The 11,680-nt window shown below is 39.8% G+C and overlaps 1 protein-coding gene across 4 annotated transcripts in view; it reads right to left on the reverse strand.

Annotated features, from left to right (window-relative positions):
• ELOVL6 (ELOVL fatty acid elongase 6) overlaps nt 1-11,680 on the reverse strand; it is a 163,051-nt gene that overhangs the window by 76,195 nt on the left and 75,176 nt on the right. The window lies entirely within an intron of this gene.

Raw genomic sequence — 11,680 nt, forward strand, 5'->3', positions numbered from 1 at the left:
GAGGCCGAGACGGGCGGATCACGAGGTCAGGAGATGGAGACCATCCTGGCTAACACAGTGAAACCCCATCTCTACTAAAAAATACAAAAAACTAGCCGGGCGAGGTGGCAGGCGCCTGTAGTCCCAGCTACTCGGGAGGCTGAGGCAGGAGAATGGCGTGAACCCGGCAGGCGGAGCTTGCAGTGAGCTGAGATCCGGCCACAGTACTCCAGCCCGGGCGACAGAGCGAGACTCCGCCTAAAAAAAAAAAAAAAAAAAGTAAGAAATAAAAGTACAAATTGGTGTGATGAAAATATATTCCTATTGTTTGGGATTGGGAGGCTTTGCTTATTTTTTAAAAAACTACTGAGGCCAGGCGCGGTGGCTCATGCCTGTAATCCCAGCACTTTGGGAGGCCAAGGGAGGCAGATCACCTCAGGTTAGGAGTTCGAGACCAGTCTGGCCAACATGGTGAAACCCTGTCTCTACTAAAATACAAACATTAGCCGGGCGTGGTGGCAGGTGCTTGTAATCCCAGCTACTCGGGAGGCTGAGCCCAGATGGTGCCACAGCAATCCAGCCTAGATGACCGAGCCAGACTTCATGTCAAAATAAAATAAAATAAAAACGCTATTGAGGCGAAGGGTGAAGGGTTAAGCTGTAACATACTTCATTGATTTCCTCAGCCCTTTTTGGCTCTGTTTTACTATAGCCCCTATTTTGTTGATTATGCTAATATTTGTGGAAAGAGGTCTTGTGTTTGCTGCATTATGACATCAGTACTACTTTGGCTGGTTTAAGTACTAATGAATGAAACAACCATTTTTCCTTAAAAAAAAACATGAATGAGGGCTCCAGCTGGTTTACTTGTTTATTCAAAAACATTTACTCAATATCTATAATATTCATAAATGTCACCTAATTTAAAAAAAAATTTCTCTTGCAAAGTGGAGAAACTAAAAAAAATAAAATAAAATAAAATAAAAAATTTAAAAACTAAAGAAAAAAACAAAAACTCCTATCCTCTAGGTCCTGTGGGGGTGAGGAGGGCCCAAGTATGAATATTAACAAAAACCAAATGATCCTGTCATCACCAGGAGGACCTGGGGACCCTACTTTAAGAAACACTGGTCTAGACAGTTCTAGATGCTCGTGACACAAACCTCAAATTGCGCGTCGTCTAGTGAGATAGACAAGTAGACAAAAATCTATTATGCACTCTAAATATTCAGAGTGGTATGAAGAGGATAGGGGAAAAAAATAGAAGGACAGAAATTCTCTTGCTGAAATGGCCAGTTTTTAAGGCATGGCAGAATGGCCAGAGAAGAATGGGTGAAGAGGTGCTTCTGCAGGAGGAAAGCTGGGCACAACCATTCAGTGGGGTGGGGTGCAGTTTGAAGGACTTGGACTCCTGGGCTATAGGAGTCAGAAATGAGGGTGGAGAATTAAGATAAGGTTGTATCTTGAATGACTTTTATGCTCGAATGGGGCTAGTTTGAACTTCATCCTGAAAATACAGGAAGCCATGAAGGGTTTTAAGTAAGGGAGAAGGAGCATGCTGAGATTAAATTTGTAGAAAGCCCACTTGGCAGTGGCAATGTAAAGGGCAGATGGGAGGGGTGTGAGTAACCTGACAGAGACAGAGGCCAGGTAATTGCAGTTTTCCTTAAGAGAAGATGCTTAAGGTAGAAGAGACAGAGAGATGGATGACTCTGAAAGATGGTAACCCAACATACAGTAATTATTCCATATATTTATTGAAATCAACAGAAGAGATAGAACAGAGAGGTCTTGACAGCTGATTTAATATGGGGAGAGAGGCAAAGGAGAGGGTAAGGGATGATTTGTGGGTGGTCAGTGTTAGTTTGATGGGGAGTCAGAAATGGCATTTTAGAGGCTAAGTGCATTGGCTCATGCCTGTAAACCCAGCACTTTGGGAGGCTGAGGTAGATGGATCACTTGAGGTCAGGAGTTCAAGACCAGTCTGGCCAACGTCGTGAAATCCCCCAAAATACAAAAATTCAAAAAATACAAAAAAATTAGCCAAGCATGGTCATGTGTGGCTTAATCCCAGCTACTTGGGAGGCTGAGGCAGGAAGATCACTTGAACCCAGGATGTGGAGGTTGCAGTGAGCTGGAATCAAACCACTGTACTCTAGCCTAGGCAGTAGAGCAAGACTGTCTTTAAAAAAAAAAAAAGGCATTTTAGTGTTTACTAGTAGAGATAGTTAATAGCAATATAGGACTTATTCCCAGAGATGGAAAGAAATCTACAGCGTGTGGGACATAGAAATATCAGGGCTAAGGATATCTATTTGGAAGTCATCCATGTCTGGGTGGTGGTGGTTGAAGTCATGGACATGAATGAGGTCACCCAAGGGGAACATCTGAAGGTCAATATAGAACCTAATGGGAAGGGCAGGGAGCATCACCACTTACAGAGAAGGTGGAAGAGAAGCAAAGAAGATTAAGAAGACACAGTCAAGAGGAAAGAAGAAAACTAAGGAGTGTCATGGGACAGGGTTAGAGAAAAGAGAGGTAGTTAAGTGTCACAGAGCAAATCAAGTCAGATAAGATCTGGTAAGAAGAGTGTTCTGTTGTGACCCACAGACACAATCAGGGCCTAATGAGTCTGTGAATGGATCATTCATTTCTCCAACAAATATTTATTGAAGTTCCTGCATGCCACGTGTTAGGCAAATAAACCTCAAACCTCAAGGACAGACTCATCCTACTGTGAAAGCATAGCGAAAGCCTGTTGCATTTCCTTACAAATGTTACGCTATATATTAATAAAAGCTGTGAACTATGGCTTACTTAACACTGACATTGCACTTGGGCAAATGAGAAGAGGTAAGGTGACAGGCTTTGGGAAGATGAGGCTTGCAGGGGCAGGGGTGTCACAGGTGTCAAGGGAGCCTGAGAGGACAGGGAAGAAGGGAAGAAAAGGCATGGACCTTCTCATCCTGCTTAACCCTTCATTTAAGTCCCAAATCTGTTTGAAGAGCAAAATCCTAGGCTCAAGGGAAGTCATTATTTACCAATATAATCTCTTTGTGTGTCCAAAGAAGAAAATTAAGATATGAACGAAAAAGTTAAATTCACCAAATTAAACTAGAGTGATCTGACTACCATTTATAGAAACAACTCACCTCATAGTTTCTTAGGCAGGCACTGATTAAATGTCTATTACTTAAAGCTTCTCTAAAAATATAATATCTAAACATCCAAAATGACAATTACTAGAAAGTATGTTTACATACATTTAGAAAAGTAGAATAATAATATCCATAACACTTTAACGCAGTAGATCCTGTGATGATTTCATGTATCCATTCATTTGCTCAACAAATACTCAGAGTTCTTGCTAAGGCTTACTGTCATTAAAAAGGTGAACTCATGCTCATGAAACCTACATTCTAGCAGGAGACAGAAATTAACAAATAACTCTGAGGATCTATTACAATGTTATAGTGTTGTATACAAAAATAAAAGCAAATGGCTCAGGAATGACAATGTTTCATTAGGTGTGGTGCTCAGGGAAGACCTCTATTAGTGGAGTAGGAATATATGAACATAAATGCTTGAAATGATGAGAGAACATATCGGACTGCATAATTGATATTTGTTTCTGATCCCCAAGAAATGGTCCTTCCTTGAATACTCCATCACTGAACCCTACAAGTTGCCAGGCACCATTTTAAGTACGGGTTGGGAGGGATAGAAGTATTAAAACACTTCCTACCCTCAGGAGTCACTATGACACATGGAAGAATGTGATCAGTCATGAGAAAATGACTTTTTAAAATTATGCTAAGTCAGCTGATAGTGGGATCATTTCAGGCTGTAAGAACACAAGGCCTCTGGGGGGACATGTATTGTGGCAGGATAGAGAAGAGTGGAGATTGGGAAATAAAACATTACCGAATGAAGGAACAACATGAAATAAAGGTTAGAGAGTGTTTGTCCAGAGAATGAAGATATTTGGCAGATGTGTTTACAGTGTTTAAAAGGGATGATATGAGCTGGGTGTGGTAGCTCATGCCTGTAATCCCAGCACTTTGGGAGTTGAGGTAGGAGGATCACTTGAGGCCAGGAATTCGAGACCAGTCTGGACAACATAGCAAGGCCTCATCTCTACAAAATATTTTAAAATTAGCTGGCCTGGTTATGCAGGCTCATAGTCTCAACTACTCAGGAGGCTGAGGTGGGAAGATTGAGCCCGGGAGTTCAAGGCTGCAGTGAGTTGTGATCATACCACTGCACTCCAGCCTGGGTGCCAGAGCAAGGCCCTGTCTCCAGGAAAAAAAGTGATGATGTGGGACATAAGGTGGAAGAGGAACTGTGAAGGGCCTTATATTCCAGGCTAAAATGTGAGTACTTTCCTTTTTATGTATATCACTAACAGACCTATGAAATAGAACCTAGGATATTCATTTATTATGTGGATATATAACTGGTTGACGATAAGAGAATCACCTTAAGGCTAACAAGTCATTTAAAATAATCTGAAAGTACCTAATGAATGTGATTTATTAAGCTTGTACCAGAGTCCAGTGTTTCTTGAGACTTTTCAGAAACTGCACTAAGAACTTGATGCTGAGTTCTCCTTTACTCTTCACACCAACTTCACTAGGTGTGTGTACCATCCCCCACTTGCAGATAAAGAAATGCAGCACATACTGCGTTAAATAACTTGCCCAAGTTCGCATAACTTGTAAGAAATGGAGTTCTCGGTTCAAACTGGCATCTGTGTGACTTCAAAGCCAACTTAGAAGGCAAAAATTATAATTTAGTTGGCAAACATGAGAAGAGGTCAGAAACAATGGAAATGAAGCTTCATAGGAACACTTATAGGGTATCAGGGTTAGTAGCCTAGGGAGAAAAGGCAGACACTAAAATTGTTTAAATAGGTAAGTTCAAGGGACAGGTAAAGTCCTTAGTGGGGAAGAAGCCAATCAGCAGACGAACTGCAAACAATCATTGTCTCTCTTTTCCTTCTCCTGTCTCCTCTTCTGGTAACTGATCACAATCAAGGCTGCCTAGAGGAATAATGAAGTAATCCTCCTATTGTCAGCAATGGTCTGATCCAGTGCCAGGCACCACAGACAACTTGGTGTTCAGAGAAGATTCTTCAAGATGAACAAAGGGTCAAAATAAAAAATTCTGGAAGAGAGAAGACTGACCACAGTTTAATGTAAGGCTTGGAAAGAACTGGTCTCTACCTTCCTTAACATCTCAAGAACTTCCTTAGATTCATTGGATGTTGAACCTGTGTGATTCTAGTAGAAAAATGAATTTTTTTTCTTAACTTGGATATGTGATTAGGATGTTAATAATTAAGTCTGGGTTAATATTGAAGATATCTTACGGTGGGCTTCTTAAAGCATTGATTACAAAGACTGCATGTTCATCAACTGAGCTGCATTTGTTAGGATTCTAAATATTTGAAATTTCTAGTGTTATTTTGGTTTCAGTTTTCTAGACAAGCATTCTCAAATTCCCATTTTTGCTTTTTGACATATCATGTGTGACTCAAATGTTTTCCCTTGAGTTGGAAAACACCCAGCATTAGGAATAGGCACATAAATATAATACTTCAAGCTTCAGATTTAAGCTCAATTATAAAGTGTTTAAAGGCTGTGCTGGTGGTAGTTCTTCTGAGTAGGATTCCTACAACTATGGGTTTGTCTATAATGTTCATTCTATGTTGAACACCTTGTTTAAAACTTGAAATGTGTAAGTAGTAATAAAGAAAATATGTCCTCCTCTTACCAAAGCTAGGACTGATTACATATTCACTTGACTGACAGATGTTATCACCTAAATTAGGAGCAATCAGCACTTCCTTACAAACTAATGACTTGAGATGTAGTCTTCCCATTGGCTTATGAATATTTTCTTTATTTACTCAGAATAAATAGTTTGTAGCATCTGCCAGCTGCCCCTAATTATACCAGCTGCACCCAATGACCACAGTGAACATTATTTTACATTCTAAATAACTGGTACAAGGTGAGCCATGGTTTTCTGAATTTCCTATCACCTTTGTGTTTCCAGTCCTCAAATGTTAATTTGTAAAGCGGCAGTTTCAGGCAAAACTAACAAAATTAGCATCTAATCAATAACCATACTATGTCCACCTGTATCCTATTTAGACTCAGAAGTAGGGGAAGAGTGAGAGAAGTGGAAGTAGAGAAATAGAGGCCCAAATAGAAAATTTTATCACAGGAATCTCTAGATGTCTTCTGGGATTGTCTGTTAAAGAGCTGTGACACTCATATAAACACAGAATTACTCTCTCTCTTTCTTGTTGGTTAGAAGGCCAATGGTGCCATGGTAATACTACCAAACATATATCAAGGCTTGGCAGGAAAAATGGTACCTTCAGAAATTTTATAATCTGATATCGAATAGGTCAAGAAATATAATAAAACTAATTTCTTTGGTTTCCTTAGAAAACTGGAAAACTTTAAATTAGAAACTTAGAAAGCTTTAAATTAGACTTTGTAGTTAAAAAAGGAAATGTTAGTTCCTTCCAGCATTAGAATTGCGTGATTCTCTGACTCTGAGCCTGGATTAAATCTAGCCTGGCTGAGTAGAAACCTAAGTAACTAGCTGGTTGCCTTTAGGGATCTTCCACTTTATGGCTGCTTCCGCCTAAGAAGTTCATCATCATGACTAACTTTCTTTGTGGCAAAGTCGTGACTAACTTTCTTTGGGGCAAAGTTGGAAAGCAGAGGTCAAAGTCAATCAGAAATGGGACAAACGTACTTTCTACTGCTTGGTGAAGAGCCATTTTCAGCAACCCGTTTTTAAGATTAGCCTCATCCAAGATTTGATAAGCTGTTTTGACTTTACTATAGATCTTATTATTCAGTCAGTTAAGTTTATGTTTCCACTAAATCTATCTAAATTAAAAAGGTAAAAAGCTAATGCTCAGTCTTATCAGATTTCTCTTATTAATAGAATGTGGATTTTTTTTTCAAGCATGTAACAATAATAGTAATGATAGGACCATAAATGTGGATGGCTCTTTACAAGTCACTAACATTACATAAATTCCTCGACAACACACTCTGAGGCCATAACAAACTTCTGGAAATAACATGATTGGCTATGGAACTCCCACCCATCTAGCTTCATGGGCTCCCACTTTAATTTCAAAACAACAGGACTGTGCACATTCATTTACATGATTAGGGCAGGGCTTAAGTGTATGTCATGTCACACCTACATCATCCTTCAGACAAACTTAACTGCCTTTTATGGACAAGAATATTGGGGCTCAAAAAAGGACTTGCTTATACCTGGCTAATAAAGAGGAACTCTGGGTTCAAAGTGAGTCCAATTCTTTCTTCCACCCACAGCTTCTGCTAAAGTCATTATAGAAATGCATAGAGCAGTTCTTCCATGTTACTGCTTAGGTTTCTAAAGGTCTGTGACCTAATACAACATGCTCTGTAATTTATTACTGATTTAACTACTTCACTAAGGATTCACTTTTAACTTTTAACTTGTAAATATGTCTAATAAACACCACTCAAATAGCAACTTCTTTCTTCATGACCCTGTGGTTGTAAAGCAAGCTAGTAATATATGTCTGTGGATTGGTGCTAATAAAGTTCTATATACCTCATTAATTCCACAAATCCTATTGGGTGTTTCTTATCTGCCAGACCCTCTGCTAGGTGCTGGATACACAGTACTGAACAAGATGGGTACCAATGAGCCTCACAGAGCTTGTTTCATTGAAAAGCAGAGAGATACACACCAATCAACAAATAATAGTGATGCACTATGATGTGTTTTGAAGGAAATTAGAGTGTCAAAGAGACGGTGTTAGCAGATGGAGGGGAGCTCTTTTGGATGGAGAATGAGAATGTCTCCCTAAAGACATGGGAATAAATTGAGATCACAAAAAATGAGAAATGGCCATCTTTGAGAAGAGCAGAAGGAAGAACATTCCAAGGAAAAGAAAGTACATACTGGAAAGCCTGAATGCTAGAGTTTGGTGTGTATAAGGAGCTGAGCAATGGTCACTTTTTGTGTGGTAAGACATGTGGATGTGGGCTGGGGGGACAGGGTGAGTCTCACACAGCTCTTAAGTGTGTCCCCAGACTCCTGTGGTTTCCATCAGCCACAACCTGAATAACTGTGTTGTACTCCAAAAACGATTACAGATTAGACATATAAAAATATCATTACACCCATAGTACCTAAGCCAAGGACACACATATCCTGATTCCAGGATATGCCAAAGACACATTAAAAAGCAAAACAAAACCTCATTTGATATTGCTAGTAATGGCATATCTCAAGGTCAGCTCAAATAAATAGAAGTGAGATTTTCACACAAACTAGACTCTACTGCTTTTTTTTTTTTAACTTTACCATAAATTTTTTAATGGATCCTTTGAGATTTTTGATGCATAATATTTATAATCCAATTACTTCATTAGTCAATTTTTTTTCATGGCACTCCTGCATCTGAGGATAAGGTCAGAAAATTTCATGCTCTGATTTCATGCTGATTTTCAGAAATGTTAGTTTTGTATAGAAATAACTCATCCTAAGAAATATATTTCTTATTATATTTCTTATCAGATATTTCTTAGGATGATGAGATATTCAAAGGGTGATGATAACCAGCACTATTAGTCAGCATTATCTAAGAATAAGAATCTGTGTTTCTACATACAGACCTCCTAAAAAAAATCTACACTTAACAGGATTCCCCAGACAATTTGGATGCACATTAAAGCTTGAGCAACACTGCATTAGAAAGTTAGTTTTCCATCACAAAAACAGTAGCAAAAGGAATATAAAGTAAGTTACTTTAATAATATAAGAAGAGGGGCAGGCCGGGCGCAGTGGCTCATGACTATAATCCCAGCACTTTGGGAGGCCGAGGTGGGCAGATCACCTGAGGTCTGGAGTTCGAGACCAGCCTGACGAACATGGAGAAACCCCATCTCTACTAAAAATACAAAATTAGCCAGGCATGGTGGCAATGCCTGTAATCCAAGCTACTCGGGAGGCCGAGGCAGGAGAAACGCTTGAACCCGGGAGGCTGAGGTTGTGGTGAGCCGAGATCACACCATTGCACTACTCCAGCCTGGGCAACGAGCAAAACTCTGTCTCAAAAAAAAAACAAGGGTCTTGAGAAAAAAAAAGAAGGGTCTTGAGAAAAATAAAAGCCAGACAATTGACATAGTAATTTCATTGCAAAAATACCAAATCTGTCATACAGGGGCATTCTCTTTGATCCACTAGCTAGATACTAGTGATACTCAGTCTGTTCGTTTCTATTACCTCTGAAATAATCCAAAACACTGGGCAGTTACCTATATTTGGATTCTACTCCAATCAAGAATCCTTATTTTGGTACTTTTACAAGAAATGGAGAGCCATAGGGAGTAGCTATGAATATTTTAGAGCCTGGAAAGGCTATCTTCCACTGTAAATCAATACACTTGGCCCAATGCTTACAGTATATTCACATAATGTAATACTCTGCTGGCATTAAATCATATCTGCTTATCTCCTTTTTTCATTTTTTGATGATGAATATGAACATTTTATATAAATAATTTTTCCCTAACAGAATGTGAATAGTCATTAGTGAGCCGATAATCCCATCAGAGTACAGACAATGCCTGAGGTCCTACCTCAGTTGTCAATTGCAGCACTACCCTTTCCAACTTTACGCTGGTACCTAACCTGCAGAAATGATCTGATAGACAACATCACAAGCCAGAATGGATGCAGTTAGTGTCTCCTCCTTGGGTGCTACACAGGAGTGACCATCACCAATAAAAATACAATTTGTAAGCAACTCTTTAAACACTCTCCTTGCTTTGAAGAACTGAAATAATTCTGAATGGAACAGCTGTAATCACTGTGAAGAGAGATGTTTGCCAAGAAATAAGTTGTCAAGATGGAAATTCCAGCACTTCAAAAGACTGAATTTTAGCTGTCAGAATCCATCCACTGTTGAAACCTTTCTCTCCTATTGTGGTCAATCACCTCGCTTTTTCTGGTCTGATTTGTACTCTCCCTCCTTTTTGGCTTAAGCTTACAGAAGCGTGTTAAAATCCTCATCAGAGTCTGAGAAGGCTGGTATCCAGCAGGATGCAATATAAGAGCACACAGACCAGCTGGAGGAGGGATTCAGGTTGGCTTAAGGTGGAAAGGGATGGTCTGATCAGAGGAGCAGAAGAGGCAAACAAACGTATAGGGCAGAGAGAGAGAGAGAAAGCTGTGCAAGGTGATTGGAACCAGTAAGGGTGGACAGAGAACCCAGCCCCTAACTAACAGGGCTGGCAGGAATGAAGAAGGAAAACAAACCCTAGCCAGCATCCTGGAGCCAGGGTGTGCACTATTTCCCAGCCACTCTTCCCCAACCCCCACTCCATAAGGTAAGAAACACAAACATACACGATATCCAGGCAGAAGGGATCCTGCCCAGCAGCCCCCTACTCAGGAAATTAACTGGAAGCTATATCACAAAGGCCATTCCCAAACAGTTTCCCATAGTAACGGCTTCAGATGTTCTACCAAAGAGGTGAACTGTTTATCCACAACTAGGTGATAAAGCAGTACAAGGATGAAACAGTAAAAGACAATTACTACAGACAGAATGAGGCATGAAGAATAAAACAGGTGTGGGTTTGAATTCTACCTGGACCACTTTCCAGCTCTATGACCTTGAAAGATTTGCCTGTTTTCCTCATCTGTAAAGTGGAGACAATACCTCACTCCTTCCTTAGTCAGAGATGGTTTAAAAACAAAAAACAAAGAAACCACCAATAACAAAATATGTCACTCCTAGAAATATTGTGATGTTAAGAAATAATGAAGAAAAGAGTGCCAAACAAAAGGCTTGGCAAATACATCAAATTTCCTTGCATGGTTGGTTGAAACATTTTTAAGTAGCTGCTCTTTTCCTGTTAAAGGATCTTCCTAAGACTGTAATTAATACCATCAAAATGACCATACTGCCCAAAGCAGTCTATAGCTTCAACACAATCCCTATCAAAATATCAACATCATTTTTCACAAAATTGGAAAAAAAACTATTCAAAAGTTCATATGGAACCAAAAAAGAACCCAAATAGCTAAAGCAATACTAGCAAAAAGAACAAAGCTGGAGCGCTGCATTTCCTTACTGCAAATTACACTACAGGGTTATAGTAAACGAAACAGCATGGTACTGCTGTTAAAAACAGACAATGGACTGTTCTGATCAATGGACAGAATAGAGAACCCAGAAAGCCACATACTTACAGCCAGCTGATCTTTGACAAAGTCAACAAGAACATACACTGAGGAAAGGATACTCTTCTATACATGGTGGTGGGAAAATTAGACTGTGAAACTGGACTCCTCTCTCTCACCATGAACAAAAATTACTTCAAAGTGGATTTAAGAGCTGAAGTAAAACCTCTTCCCCATGCGGCCCGAGGTGATCTGACTTGACCCAGAAAAAATCATGCTAATCAAGAGGCTCAAATCTTCATGTTCGCTTTCATAAACTGCCCAGACCATCAAAGATATGCATATACAAAAAGCCATTAAGTATCTGAAAGATCGGCCGGGCGCCGTGGCTCAAGCCTGTAATCCCAGCACTTTGGGAGGCCGAGGCGGGCGAATCACGAGGTCAGGAAATCGAGACCATCCTGGCTAACATGGTGAAACC

Source organism: Colobus angolensis, unplaced genomic scaffold, assembly GCF_000951035.1.
Source record: "Colobus angolensis palliatus isolate OR3802 unplaced genomic scaffold, Cang.pa_1.0 Scaffold244, whole genome shotgun sequence".
In the NCBI taxonomy this organism is placed as follows: Eukaryota; Metazoa; Chordata; class Mammalia; order Primates; family Cercopithecidae; genus Colobus; species Colobus angolensis.